At 38.1% G+C, this 15,317-nt stretch overlaps 1 protein-coding gene and 1 pseudogene across 6 annotated transcripts in view; one reads left to right on the top strand and one right to left on the bottom strand.

The window, feature by feature from the left end:
• Positions 1-15,317, top strand: part of RNF182 (ring finger protein 182) — a 63,265-nt gene that overhangs the window by 39,931 nt on the left and 8,017 nt on the right. The gene's annotated exons all lie outside the window — the stretch shown is intronic.
• Positions 3,247-3,861, bottom strand: LOC144306475 (rRNA-processing protein FCF1 homolog pseudogene; annotated as a pseudogene).

Genomic DNA, 15,317 nt, shown 5'->3' with positions numbered 1-15,317 from the left:
GCTTCAGATGTGCCAAGACCTGTCAGTGATCCAAGGGGAAGAATCTTGTTTAACACCTAGTTACAGGCTGTTTGGAAGCCAGACCCTCAGGCAGCAGCTCTTAAAGTATCAAGTATATATAGTCTTGTGGGGGCTATAATCATGGCTGTAGCAAGGCCAAAGGGTTGTGCAAAGGGTGGTGTCTCCCTGCTATGTTCCCTGGGTGTGCTTAGCTACTAGATGTGTGGCCTAGCCTGCCCTTCAGGCTGAAGCTACAGGCTAAGTAAATAGGCCTTTTTTTTAAAAAAAAAAAAACCTCAGGAAGATTAGGGTTGTGTTTCCCTCTGTTGTCTGTGTAGTGGTGCCCTAGAGATGGTGGCCTGCCAAGAGCTATTTCTCTGATCATTACATCCCTGTGGAGCTCTGGAACACCAGCCTTCTTGGTCACCAGGGCCAGGTGCCCAGATGTCTCCTTTGTGGATTGCCCATGACTTCTGGCATGAGCAAGACAGCTGGAGAGTGTACTTGGTGGGCCATGCTCGCTTCAGAAAGGCAGTGGGAAAATATCTTGTCTGCGTGTGCCCACAGGCTTTGGCAATGCAGCAAGAGCCTTGTCTGTGCATGTGTGTGCCTCACTTGTAGTGATTATCAAGTAAAGCAAAGGTCTCTTTCTGCAGCTGTAAAATCCATGATGCTACAGTTTTACAGCTTTATTAGGTAAGGAAAATATTTAATGTTTCTTAAACTAAAAAATTAGATTCTTTCTTGTAATTTTACATATTTTTATCTGGGTTAATATACTTGTTTATGTATTTATTTTTTAGCATGGCTGGGTCACTGTTGAGCCAAATTGACATTTGAAAGTTCAAAATGCAACTTTATTTCATTAGCCTACAATGTGAAATTTGATTTAATACCATATGTTTTTTCATTAGTGCCAAGTAGGGAAAAACGGGCATATTTGAAGAGCTCAAATTTTGGTACATTCCAAAAAGCTCTCTCCTGATTTATCATGTATATTTCACTTAGCTCAACTGGTTCTGATAATTTCCTTCCTCAGTTCTTTTCTTGGTTACTTTAGCTCTTCAAATTCATTGTCTGTATTTTCTCTCTGCTACAGCCAAACTTTTACCCAGGCCCATTGTAGTCTGTCTTCTGGGACATTTATGGTTATGTGTGATCTCCTCTTCTTGTTTGTCCCATCAGTCTGCTGGCTACTTTGACACTTCCCTTTACCCTTTCTTTCCTTGGATTTATGGATAACCTTTGTTTCCTTCTCACCTTTTGATTCTTTTTTTCTCTTCTGTTTTCCCAGCATGTTAACAATGTTCCCAGGTCTTTTTTATGTATCCTAAGCATTTTTCTCTCTCTAAGTTGCTCTAACTTCCCTGGGAAGCTCATGATTTGCCAGTCTTATTTTCAGGATTTCAGTTACTCCTCGTATGCGGATGACTTGTATAACTCTGTCTCATTCTGAGCTCTGATGTTTCTATTTCCATATTTATTGTGGAATATCAGATGTTTCAACTTTGACTTTTTCTAGCAAATAAAAATAAAATCCAAGGGAAGAGAGGTACCTTTTAAATGTATTCATGTCATCATGGAGCCCGCCTGGGTGCTGGCTAATCCGTGAAAGATTTTGAAGATGAGCTTATTATATTTTTATTTAATTTAAATTTTAGTTTTTTTTTTTTTTTTTTTTTTTTAACATATAGCCCAGTATTGGTTTTTGGAGTAGAATTAAGTAGATTCATCATTTACATACAATACCCAGTGCTTATCACAACAGGTGCCCTCCTTAATGTCTATCACCCACCTAGCCCATCCCCCACTCACCTCCATCCATCAACCCTCCATTTGTTCTCTGTAACTAAGAATCTTTTATGATTTGTTTCCCTCTCTCCTTTTCCCCCTTTCCTGTATGTTCCTGTTTTCTTTCTTAAATTCTACATGTGAGTGAGATCATACAGTATTTGTCTCTCTCTGACTGACTTATTTCACTTAGCATTATACACTCTAGCTCCATCTACATTACCGCAAATGGCAAGATTTCTTTCTTTTTGATGGCTGAGTAATATTCCATTGTGTTGGCCGTGTGTGTGTGTGTGTGTGTGTCCATCCATTCATGATTTGATGGACATTTGGGCTCTTTCCATAGTTTGGCTATTGTTGATAATGCTGCTACAAATACTAGGGTGCATGTGCCCCTTTGAATTAGTATTTTTGTATCCTTTGGGTAAATACCTAGTAGCGCAGTTGCTGGATCATGGGGGGTTCTATTTTCACATTTTGAGGAACCTCCATGCTGTTCTCCAGAGTGACTGTACCAGTTTGCATTTCCATCACAGGTGTAAGAGGGTTCCCTTTCTTGGGGGCCTTTCTCCGTATCCTTGCCAACACCTGTTGTTTCTTGTGTTGTTAATTTTGGCCATTCTGATAAGTGTGAAGTGGTATCTCATCATGGTTTTGATTTGTATTTCCCTAATGAGTGATGTTGAGCATCTTTTCATGCGTCTATTAGCTATCCGGATGCCTTTTTTGGAAAAGTGTCTATTCCTGTCTTTGCATTTCTTAACTGGATTATTTGTTTTTTTGGGTGTTGAATTTGATAAGCTCTTTATGCTATTTATTTTAATTTTATTTTATTTTATTTGTGAGCAATCATTTGATTTATAAAAAGATTAAAAATTTTTATTTTATTTTTAATTTTTTTTTTTTAAGATTTTAATTATTTTTTGACGAGAGACACACAGAGAGAGGCAGAGACATAGGCAGAGGGAGAAGCAGGCTCCCTCTGGGGAGCCTGTTGCAGGACTCGATCCTAGGACCCCAGGATTGTGACCTGAGCCGAAGGCAGACACTCAACCACTGAACCACCCAGGCACCCTGAAACAAATTATAAGATGATGTGAAATATCAATTTCAAAACAACATCAGAAAGTGAGTGTATTTAACCATACTCAGCTCATAACAGAGCAGATGAGTAAGTGGAATAATAATTCATTCTATAACTCATATAGCTATATGATCTGGCAGTAGAAAAAGTTGGTAAAGGAAGGCAGAGAAACTCTATTAAGAATTAGAACAGGGGGGATCCCTGGGTGGCGCAGCAGTTTAGCGCTTGCCTTTGGCCCAGGGCGCCATCCTGGAGACCCGGGATCGAATCCCACATCGGGCTCCTGGTGCATGGAGCCTGCTTCTCCCTCTGCCTATGTCTCTGCCTCTCTCTCTCTCTCTCTCTGTGTGACTATCATAAATAAATAAAAATTAAAAGCAAAAAAAAGAATTAGAACAGGGGCCTCCATGATCCTCTGGCATCCACTCAGTGTTGTAGCTGTGGTTAGAAATGTTCATGATGGGAACTCCAGGGATCTTCACATCCTTCATTTAGGGTCCCTGTTAGCTGTGGCTACAGTGTAACACTTGTGCTGAGTTATTCTCTATACTAAGCACTCATCTGCTTTCTTTGTGTGTACATGGTCATCATTCAAATCTTGGATCCTTGGCAATCCTTAGAGGCATTCGATATTTCTGCCCCAATTGCTCAGTTTCAGCCATCACAAACCAGTTATATAGGGGATACACTTGGTATACAGACAGTCCATCTTTGTGCTTAAGTTGAGTTTGGCCTTAATGGAAAAGTTGATAAAGTTAGTATCAACCAGGATGTGGTAAGGCGGGTCCAGCTGTGTGTTATATTGGAAAAAGAAGCAGGAAGGATGTTGGGAGACTTCTCTTTCCTTGAGTGCACTGGGATCTTTCTTTTCTTTCTCTTTAGAGGTTTTAATCTATCCTCCTTTTTAAGCCTCTCCTGAGATTAAGCCTTCACTTCATGATTACATACATCCTTGCTTTCTTTTGCTTCTGCACTTCACACTGCATTCCTTTTGTTAATAGCTATCTGTTTTAATCTTCCACTACATCCTGTCTGTGTTGGCCCAGGCTCTGCTGGCTGTCCTTTGCTTTAGACACATCTATGACTTCTGTATTTAACATACTTGTCCCACTGCATGTTTCCCTCCTTTTCATGAAGATTTTCCAGACTAATTCTGACCATCTAAAGAGACCAGCAGCTGAGCTACATTTTTCTCTCAACCATAAAATTAAGAGGAATTTTTTTTCATAACTTAAAAGCTTCTGTAAGCCAGTTATTTTCTGAGCTGATAAGAAAGAAAGCAGTGCTCTTCTGGCTTTGCTTTTTAAGGGCATGAGTGTTTAATGGGTCTGTCACACAACACAATCCCTTAAACTTAATATGTAATAAATATAAAACTATCTTCCCTAACAATGTGCTTCTTTTCCTGTACAAATATCACTTTTATCTCATCGGAAAAACATTGTAGCTTTTCACTTTATCCTAATCTTCACCATGGAGTATATGTCAATCAGTAATGCTACATTATGTAGCTGTTTTGCAGAGTGACACATTCATTAAGATTGAATCTGAAAGGCCTTTTGAGAAAAGCCTTTTAGGGCAAATAAATACAATAAAGTCTAACTATAGTTCTGTTTCTCCTTGCCAATCTTGGATTAAGACATATAGTAAATGTGGTAGGATTTGGAAAGTGATTCTTTTCCCTTCATAAATCTTTTTGCTCATTATTAACTGAAGCATTTCATGAATTAGATTGTTCTCATTTTGCTGAGTCAGAGCACAGTTGGACTTTGGTAACTGTAAATATATTCCCTTTCAGGAGGTGCTGTGAATATTTTTATTAATGCTGGAGAAGAGATGATATATTCTTTAGAATTATGGGAAGTGAGCAAAACACTTCGGGGAGAGATGAAAAGGAAAAATATTTTTGTCACTTTGTTTTTATTTTAGAGTAATAGTACAAAAATAATTTTGTGCTAAAAATAATATTTTTAGCTTTTCTTATGTCTATAATAATTTTGAGAAAGCTGTATTTAGATATAGTAGTGATGACTGTTTTGCTTAGTATATAAGGGTGTGTTAAGAGAAAATTAAAGACAACATATACCTTCTCAGGTTGATGTCTGGACATTTACAGAGAAACAATCCCAGAGGAATTGTGTCCTACAGATTTTATGAATCCATGTCTTTGATGAGTCCACACCTGAAACTGGTAGACAAATATGTATGAAAACTGATTTTCAGTGGTAAAGATAAAGAGATTCATTCATTTGTTCAACATATATTAAGGCTTCCTAGTTGCTATGATTTATGAATATTTTGACATACATATTTTATTTATAGTTATAGATTTTTGAGAAGTTCAGCTGATCAGATTCTATATTTCTATATGGAAATTATGGGGTATTAGATTTAAAATTTAAAAATTTAGATAAAAAATGTATAGCATTTAAGAATATCAAGACAAAGTGCTGACTGCACCACACTTAGCCAGGTACAGTGCACTATCATAAATTGATGGAGAGAGGAGGAATCTTGGAGACAATTTAATATATTTATCTATTAGGCAGGTAGTTACTCTGTGCTGGCTTCTGATAGGTGCTTGTGCTTCAGCGGTAAACAATGTGTCGAAGGCTCTTCTATTCTTAGAAATTACATTCTAGTAGTGGAGGTTGAGAGCTGACTAATTAATTAGTCAAATTGGGCTTGTGGAAGACTGTCAAAGATAGAAAATGATGTTATAATAGAAAATAAATGGAAAGGAATTTTAAAAATGAGGTAATTAGGAAGGTGCCCCTTGAAGACTATCCTGAAGTTGAGGTCTGTGAGAGAGAATGAGTGTGGCAAGGACATTCCCCATCCTAAGCAGGAAAGAGCTTGGAGTGTTCATAGAATTTAACAAAGCTGCATGTGATAGAAGGCAGTGTGGACTGGGGTTCAAGGAGGGACTGTATTCTAAACTCCATACTGCCTTGCTATATGGCGTTTGGATTTCAATCTGTACTTAAAAGAAAACTATCGAGCAGGCAATAGATATAATCTAATTTATATTTTAAAAGTTCACTTTTGGCTATTGCAAAGAAAACAGTTGGTAGTAGGAAACACTTGGAAGCAGGAAGATTACTTAGGAGGCAGTTTTATAGTGGACAAGGATGAAGGTCAGATGAAGGTAGATTAGAGGCATACTTTGGAAGCAGAATTGACTTGACTTGGTAATGGATTGGGTGTGAAGATAAGACAGTGTGGAATCAAAGATAACTCTCAGCTGAAGTCACTGTTAGCCTGAAAAATTGGGAGAATGGTGGTATTGTTTGTAATGATGGGGAAACTGTTGAGTGAGAATTAGAGGTGAAGACTAAGACTGGTCTTAGACTTACAATAAGTTTGAAATATTTTAAAAGATTTATTTATTTATTTTAGAAAGAAAGAAAGAGCGTAAAAGTGGGGGGAAGGGTAGGAAAGGCAGAGGAAAAATTATAAAGCCAAGCAGATTCCCTGCTGAGCATGGAGCCCCATGTGGGGTTCAATCTCACAAGTGAGGTCAGGACCGACGCTGAAATCGAGAGTTGGATGCTTAACTGACTGAGCCTCCCAGGAGTCCCAAATTTGAAATATTTATAAGAATACAAATAGTGCTTTTCAATAGACAGTCTGGAACTCAGAAGAAAGGTATAAGCTGTAAATACAAAACTGGGGGAGGTGTCAGTTGGTATTTAAAGCTGTTGGAGTAGATGAGACAATCCAAGGGAAAGATTGCAAACAGAGAAGGAACAGTGTGGCTCAAGGCCAAGTACTAGGATGCTCCAGCATTTAGAGATTTGATAGAAGGGGAGCTGGGAGAGAACACTGAGAAAGAGTGGTCAGGAAGAGAGCTGGAACCGTGTTACAGCGCTGAAGCAATGAGAAGAGAGGGTTTCAGGAGAAAGGGGGGGTTGGTCTCTGGGTAGAAAGCTATTGAGAGGTGAAACAAGATGAGGGCAGAAAAGGATCCACTTACCTTTGTAATCAGCTTCTGCTTTCAGGGATCCCTGGATGGCTCAGTGGTTTAGCACCTGCCTTCAGCCCAGGGCATGATCCTGGAGTCCCGGGATCGAGTCCCACGTCAGGCTCCTTGCATGGAGCCTGCTTCTCCCTCTGCCTGTGTCTCTGCGTCTCTCTCTCTCTCTCTCTGTGTGTGTCTCTCATGAATAAATAAACTTTAAAAAAAAAAAAAAGAAATCTTGCCTTATTTGTCTTTGCATCCCTAGCATCTACCATCTAGCCTGACACAAAATAGGCATTAGGAAAATACTTGTTCAAAGATTAAATGAAAGAGATAGAGTCAAAAGAGAGCTACTTCATGGAGTCTATCCCAAATTAAATCCAACTGTTGCTCTTGTGAGTGAGTTTCCATAGCAATCGATACAACTTTTCTATTAATTACTAATATACTGATAGAAATATATTGGAAGTCTTTGACTTTCAGAATGGTTTCAAGAGTATAACTGCATAATTTTTTATCTGTAGGTATATTCTGTGTTCTAAAAGAAAAGTGGCTATGTTAGTTTGGAAGAAGGGAATATTTGCATGTATGTGTGTGTAATATTAGTTTCATTTGGTGAAATTGGCAGCACAATAATTAAACTACTTCCACCTAAGTTTGAAATTACAGAAATGATACAAAGCCACCTATTTTAATTTTTTTAGACATTTTATTCTTTCTTGACATGGTTAGAGAATTTTATAAAGCCTTGGTCAAGGGAAATTATGGAGGAAGGCATTAATAGCGAAGAGATTGGTTATAATGGGAAAGGATTCAGTCACTTTTAAGAATGTAATTTTCAGCCTGTATTCCTAATAACTCTTGATCTTAAATCATAGCTTTGCTACTTCTAAGTATAGAGGAAGGTACAAAGCAAACAATTTGAATTTATAAGATTTATTCATTATTTGTTAATACCCCGTATAGATAGGATAAATAAGAAAAACATAATGAAATTTCTCTTTCGGGATCCCTGGGTGGCGCAGCGGTTTGGCGCCTGCCTTTGGCCCAGGGCGCGATCCTAGAGACCCGGGATCGAATCCCACATCGGGCTTCCGGTGCATGGGGCCTGCTTCTCCCTCTGCCTCTCTCTCTCTCTCTCTGGCTATCATAAATTAAAAAAAAAAAAAAAAGAAAGAAAGAAATTTCTCTTTCAACTCATCAGGTAGTAGAGGTTACTATGTTATTGCAAAATTGGTATGTTATACTTGACTTGCAATGCGCTCTATCTATAGATAGAAAACCTGGGTAGCTTTTGGTACTGTGTTCAATGTGGAATCTTAGATGTACTACCAATTGAGAATGCTGAAGTACTTTAAAAATATCAATGGATATGTTACTTCTACATTCCAAATAGCATCCATATAGTGCTTGTTTATGCAAAATATTTATGCCTGTATGATTTCATTGAATCCTTACGACAACCTTGTGAGGCAGTGTTCTTGGTCTCTTAGCTCAAGATCACATAACCAGTCACTTTATAGAGCCAGCCCACAAATCTAGGTCTCCTGATTCCAGATCCCTGTGTTTCCATTTTGGACTGCCTGAAAGTGACGGTCATGCTCCTAGCATGCATAGGGTGAGGAGTACCTATCTTTTCCTCCTGTTGTTGGACATTCATTGTAGCATCGTAAGATTGTTAGCATCAAAGGATGCATCATTAATGTCTCCATGTGTATAAATGGCGGCTTCTCCAAAATTAATGGCCTGGAATTCTAGATCATTAATTTGGTTGTATTCTAATAGATTATGATTCCCTATCAAATTAATTTGCTTGGCTTTGGAGAAGGGGTAAAATAAGAGTTTTAATCTTTGAGTCTTTGAATCTTTCTGGAATTCTCAGTATGCTGCCAAACAACCATTAAAGGTTATTGATGTTGCAGCTTAAATTCATTTAAAGTCAGCTGTCAATCCTTTGAAAATGAGTGCTTGCCATCTGTTGAGCCTATTCTTTTAGGACTTTCTAAGTTATAGCCTTCTATTATAATATGAAAGATTGTTTTTAAAGAAAAGCCGTAATGGCAAAAACCTGAACTCTGAGACTATTGTGCTATAAAAGAAAGTTCAAATATTGCTAATGTTTCCCAAGGGAGAACTATAACTGGGGCTGAGACCAGCATAATATTGGTGATTAGTAATTATTGATGGTAATGAGACTTTCTCATACTTTAACTGGAAGCCAAATTACAAATATCTAGATGAAAAAACTGGACTTTCTTGAGGGTAAGATGCCACATGTATGGTTTCAGCTTAATTTGAGATTCAAGTACTACAGACGCTAAGATTTGGTTTTTGTGAATGAGAGACTTGTCATTAGAGAGATGGCAAGTGTATATCATATATCAGTAGCTAAGTTTAAAAACCAATGTTCTTGAGGTGCCTGAGTGACTCAGTCGGTTAAGTATCCAACTCTTGACTCGCAGAGTCCTGAGATCAAGCCACATGTCAGGCGTGTACTCAGCGAGGAGTCTGTTTGTCTCCCTCTCTGCTCTCTCTCAAACAAATAAATAAATCTTAAATAAAGCTCCAAAACCAATGTTCTGCCTTGATCATTCACAAAGAAGTATGATGCTCTAGTGCCCAAATCTCTCCTATATGTTGGGGGATAGAATTATTAAACAATGTAGGCTGTCATAAAAAGCAGTGCTCATTAAATGACAACGTTTCAGTGTTTGAAGAGTGACAGTCCATTTGCAAAAATAAAAAAAAAAATTAAAGACAGAAGCAAATTGTTAGCACCAGTTCTAAAAACAGAAACCATGGATCATGGAAATAATGGTCCTTTAGTCTATATCTTTTTTTGTTGTTTTTAGAGAGCCCTTTAAAATATCTTGACTCATCATGTAGAAAGCAATGTTAATAATGTTTATTTTCCAGAGTGGGAGGAGGATCCAGGAAATGGGAGTTGAAACTTGGCAGGTGTTGCTATTTCATAAGGGGGAAAAAATATAACCTGTCCTATTGGTGCCAAATTAAAATGGTTGATGGACTCTGGGAGCATGATTCAGGTTAAATGAAACCTGTGTGAGAAACACTTTGGAAGAACCTGAACTCCCAGAGATGTAGAAAATTAACTCATACAGACAGCAGAGTGATATATAGGACAGAGCCTTGGATGGGTAAAAAATAGGATCACAGTGAAGCTTGTTTTTTGAGTTCCCTTTGTCCTGACTTATGGCATCTTGTGTAAATGCCCATAGAAGATAAGCTTTTTTTCCATCTATTAAGTGGGAATATATAATTGCCCTTCACTGTTATGAAGGTTATGTAATATTTCTAAAAATTTTTGAGCTTCTTAGATTCTATTAACAGAAGCTATGATAATAAAAATTATGAGTTTATATATAGAAAAAATATGTGAACTGTTTTATGACCAAGAATTTTTTAACACAAACAAGAATTGCAAGAACTGTAGGGTTAGGCAGCTTCAGAGTAAGTAAGAAAGTCCAAGTCTTCTAGGTAGAAATGATGGCCATGATAAATGAAGAAAATAATTTCTTTGGACCGAGATTAGTTTTGGATTAGGTGAGAAAGGGCTAGTTTAGCATGGTATGTTGGTTATCTATTGTAAAGCAAACTACTTCAAAACATGGTGGCTAATATAACAGCCATTTTACTTGCTCAGGATTCAGTATATTCTACTGGGTTAAGTAGGGATGATTCTTTGGCTGATTTGTCTTGGTATCATTCATTCAAATGGCTATAATCACTGGTAGTTCAACAGAGACTGGTTGTTCTTTTTTTTTTTTTTAAGATTTTATTTATTTATTCATGAGAAACACAGAGAGGCAGAGACAGAGGCAGAGGGAGAAGCAGGCTCCCTGCGGGAAGCCCAATGCAGGACTCAATACCAGGACCCCAGGATGATGACCTGAGCTGAAGGCAGACACTCAACCCCTGAGCTACCCAGGTATCCCCAAGAGACTGGTTATTCTGTGATGGTCTCATTCACATGAGTGATGTTGATATTGGTGCTGGCTTTTGTCTGGGTTTGTCGGCTTCAGGGAGACTACCCTGGGCTTCTTCACATAGCCATGCCACGGTTCCAAGGGGACAACCTTATTTTGTTAGTCAAAGCAAGTCACAAGGCCAGCCTAGATCTCAGGGGTGGGGAAGCAGATTCTTCTACCTGTTGATGGGATAAAGGAAAAGTCCCACTGCAAAGGGCTTTGGAGAATTATTATAGTCCTATTTGTGTGCAAACAATCTACTACACATGATGCAGGAAGGGCAAAGGATAGTTAGGTAAAATGGTTTACTAATAAATTTAAAATTTAAATAGAGTTATATCATGAAAAACTGGATAAGAAGACCCAAAATAGCCTAAGACCCAAATAGTGAAGACCACGAACCGTCTAAGTTTCTAAAAGTATATATGAATTTTTTTGAAATAGAAAAATATTAAAAAATAGAAAAATATGAAGAATTCTTATCTAGTGGCTTTTTGGTATAACTGATATGTGCTAGCTAGTACAACTCTCTGATATAAAAAGTAGAACTTGACAGGTCTTATTTAGGCAAGATAGCCAAGAAAAAAAGTAAAATGATTCTGGCACTCTTGGGTGTCCAGTTCATGTGTTCCTAGAGGTATAGAAGAAAGAAAACAAAAGAATATGCAGAAAGGAGAATTTTTTTAAAAAGTGAATTTCAAAAATAGTTATGAACTTAGAGATAAATATCAGTTTGATAGTATCTTTACATAATAGTCACCAAACATGATGAGGACTGCCATCTTCCTCCCCCTAGTTAAGCTTTTGTCACAAATTCCCACATTTCCCATCTGGATAAGTATTTGAAAAAGAAATCCAGGAATTACAGTTGGTGAGGATTCTGGGGAGATCGCAAGGTAAAATGGCTCACTCTCATGCTATTTTCCATTCTACCCTGCCTCTCCTGACCCAGACCATTCCTGGAGCCAGCCCGAGCACTCAGTGCAGGTGAAACCCTGAACTGTGTGGAAGTTAAGGGTGAAAGACAACAGGTGGGGGCTTTCTTCTTGGACTGGGCTGGGCTGGTAATAAAGGCGGGCATCGATGGGTCATAGGAGAGGATCAGAATACATGGGTTACTATATAGAGCTTGATCTACAGGGGTCGAGGGACTCCTGGGAGGAAGATTGAAAATGTCGCTCACCCCATTGTATGTGTGTGACTCTCTCTGTGTGTGTGTGCGTGTGTGTGTGTGCGCGCGCGCGCGTTTCCCATAAGAGACCAAGGAGAAAATGAACACTTGAGCTGAGTCTTCCCTGTTTGGGAGGCTGGGAGAGTATAAGGAGACTGGAGCATAAAGTCCTTCCTCCTGGTGCCTTGGCAGGGCCCTGGATGCCACATGCATCCTCCAACAGTCAGACCTGAACCCCAGTGATGTGACAGAAATAATGCCATCACAGCCAAAGAGAGGATAGTTCACGAGGACAGATAGGACACAGGATTAATGCAATACAGCAGTAGCTGGAGACAGATGACAACCTGACAAAAAATAGTTAAGAGCACACAAGGGGATTTAAATGCAAGATAAGGGATCCCTGGGTGGCGCAGCGGTTTGGCGCCTGCCTTTGGCCCAGGGCGTGATCCTGGAGACCCGGGATCAAATCCCACATCGGGCTTCCAGTGCATGGAGCCTGCTTCTCCCTCTGCCTGTGTCTCTGCCTCTCTCTCTTTCTCTCTCTGTGACTATCATAAATAAATAAAAAAAAAAATGCAAGATAAAATGACTTCCTAGAGATGAAATGCATGATTTTCCAATCAAGTGTTTTCAGTAAAATGAATTAAAGGAGGTGATGATCATTCCTGAGACTTGATTAGTAGCCTGGTCAGTCAAGTGGAAGAATCTAAAAGCACAGAGCCAGAAATGTAAAGGGATGGAAATCAAGAGAAAAGGGATCTAGGAAACATAACATGTGAGTAACAGGAAAGCCAAAAAGAGAAAAGGAATTGATGGAGGAAAGGCAATAATTAGATAAATATCAGAAGCAAATTTTCTGAGCTTAAAAGTCAGGACTTGAGTCTATAAATTCAAATGGCTCATCAAGCTCCAGCCAAGATTTATGAAAAAAGACATCCCAGTAGATACTGGGAAAGTGCTTTACTCCTAAGAATAAAAAGCAAAATCTTAGAAGCTTCCAGGCAGAGAGAACAAGTTATCTGCCATTACGAAGTATCAGACCAACCCCAGATTTTTCATGAATGACACAGGTAGAGTAACTTCTGTAGACCATGGAGACAAAAAAATCAGCAGCCCAAAAGCCACATACATACTCAAGCTGTTATCTCCCTGTCAGGGTATAAGAAATTTGCTGCTCTGTTAGAATCAGAGATTCCATCCCCCATTTTCTAACCTCTTTCTTGATACCCAAGAAAGAGTATCAAACAAAAAGCACCTAAACAAAAACTTCATCATAAACACCACAAGGTGAGGGGAGATGATAGCAGAGGGAATTTTTCTAAATTAATCAGTTAACTCAAGTGGGAAGGAAAGAATAAGTTAAAATGTAACAGTCTTAACATTAAATAAAAATGAACCAATTTTTTTCCCCATGAAACATTTGATACTAGACTGAGTTAATAAGCAAAACCCAGTTATCTGGTGTTTATAAAAAAACACTTGAAACAGTGATAGAAGGTGAATGCAAAAAGATGGACAAAGATCCCAGGCAAAGGCAGAGTCAGAAGAAAGGCATTATATAATACTTTTAAAAGGCGTAGTTAATGAGGGAGGTAAACAAACTTGTATATACAGAATAACATAGCCACTAAATCTGTAAAGCAAAAGTATTAGAAATGCAAATATAGTTATGAGATACTTTAATAAACATCTCTTGCTTGTCTCAACCTGTGTTAATCTATAGAACCCTAAGATGTAGAAATTGAATAAATAAAAAAAATTGGATTCAATGGATATGTGACTCCTTACATTCCTTCAATACAGAATGTTTGTTTTCTGGATCACTTACAAAACTTGATCATATATTTGACTACAAAGGAGACCTTAGCAAATTGAAAGGAGAAGGGATTTTTATAGATCCTGTTCTCTGATCATAACCCAGTAATATTAGAAATAAATAATAGAAGATAGCAAAAAGAACCTTTACTATTTGGAAACTTAAAAACATTCTTTACAACCTTAGCATCAAAGGAAAAAACAAAAGTCAATCTAGAAATCAATCAAAGGAGCACAATTTATTGCAAAAGCCGTGGAATACAGTGAAAGCTGTAGCTAGTGGAAATTTTACAGCCTTTAGATGTTTTCATTATTTAAGAATAAAGACAAAGTGTACTCTTATTATGAAGTGAGAAAAAGAGAATGACAAAACTAACATAAATTAGAAAGAAGAAATAATAAAGATAAAAGCCGAAGTTAATAATAATGTAAAGGACAAATACATACAATAGTTCTTTGAAACAACAAAATAGATACAAAGATTTATGTATTTGATTAAGAAATAGTAAAAAAAAAATTATGAGAGCAAACATGTAATCAGAGAGGCAGGAATGAATCAAAACAGACAACAGAGGGATCCCTGGGTGGCGCAGCGGTTTAGCGCCTGCCTTTGGCCCAGGGCGTGGTCCTGGAGACCCAGGATCAAATCCCACGTCAGGCTTCCGGTGCATGGAGCCTGCTTCTCCCTCTGCCTGTGTCTCTGCCTCTCTCTCACTGTGTGCCTATCATAAATAAATAAAAATTAAAAAAAAAAAAAAAAAAAAAAAAAAAAAAAAAAAACAGACAACAGAGATAACTGTATTCAACGCTATGGCAACGAACTTGAAAAACTAGAAGAAATGGGTTATTTCCTTGCCAAAGATAAATGTCCAAATTTGGAAGAAAATAAAATTAGGATTGTATCTTATACTGTATGTAAAACTGAAAACAAGTTAAAAATAAAGCAAGACAAACTTTATAAGAAAATAACCGCACACATAATATTAGGAACAGTATTAATTCAGATTGGCGATCTAGAAGCTACAAGAGAAAGGATAAGCCTATGACTGTCCAAAGAGTAAGACATTCTGCTTTTCAAAAGATACTAAGCAAAGCCAGTAAATGCTAAAATTTGAGGGAGTGTGTGCAATACGGAGGACAGAGTTTGATATGTCTTGTAACAATGAACGTTTACAAATTGACCAGAAAAGCCCAGCAATCCAGTAGAAAAATAAGCAAAAAAAGAAGAAGGTGGAGTTCAGAGAGGAGCAGATGCAGAAGGCTGACACATAAAAGGTAGTCAAACCCAAATCATGGTCTGACATTCCTCAGATGGGCAAATATATAGTCCGTGAACATCTATTGCTGTTGGGGGAAAAAAGTCCTTCTGTAACTCCTGGTCAAAGTCTGTGTTACACTCCTGTTGGAGAGCACTCTGGCAGCATATGTCAGGGGTAGGATCTGACTCAGGAGTTCCACTCCTTGTCTCCTACAGAAATAAAAACACCCATATGTAAGGGTGTG

This window comes from Canis aureus, chromosome 37 (assembly GCF_053574225.1).
Source record: "Canis aureus isolate CA01 chromosome 37, VMU_Caureus_v.1.0, whole genome shotgun sequence".
Classification (NCBI taxonomy): Eukaryota; Metazoa; Chordata; class Mammalia; order Carnivora; family Canidae; genus Canis; species Canis aureus.
This window is presented reverse-complemented; position numbering and strand designations above follow the sequence as displayed.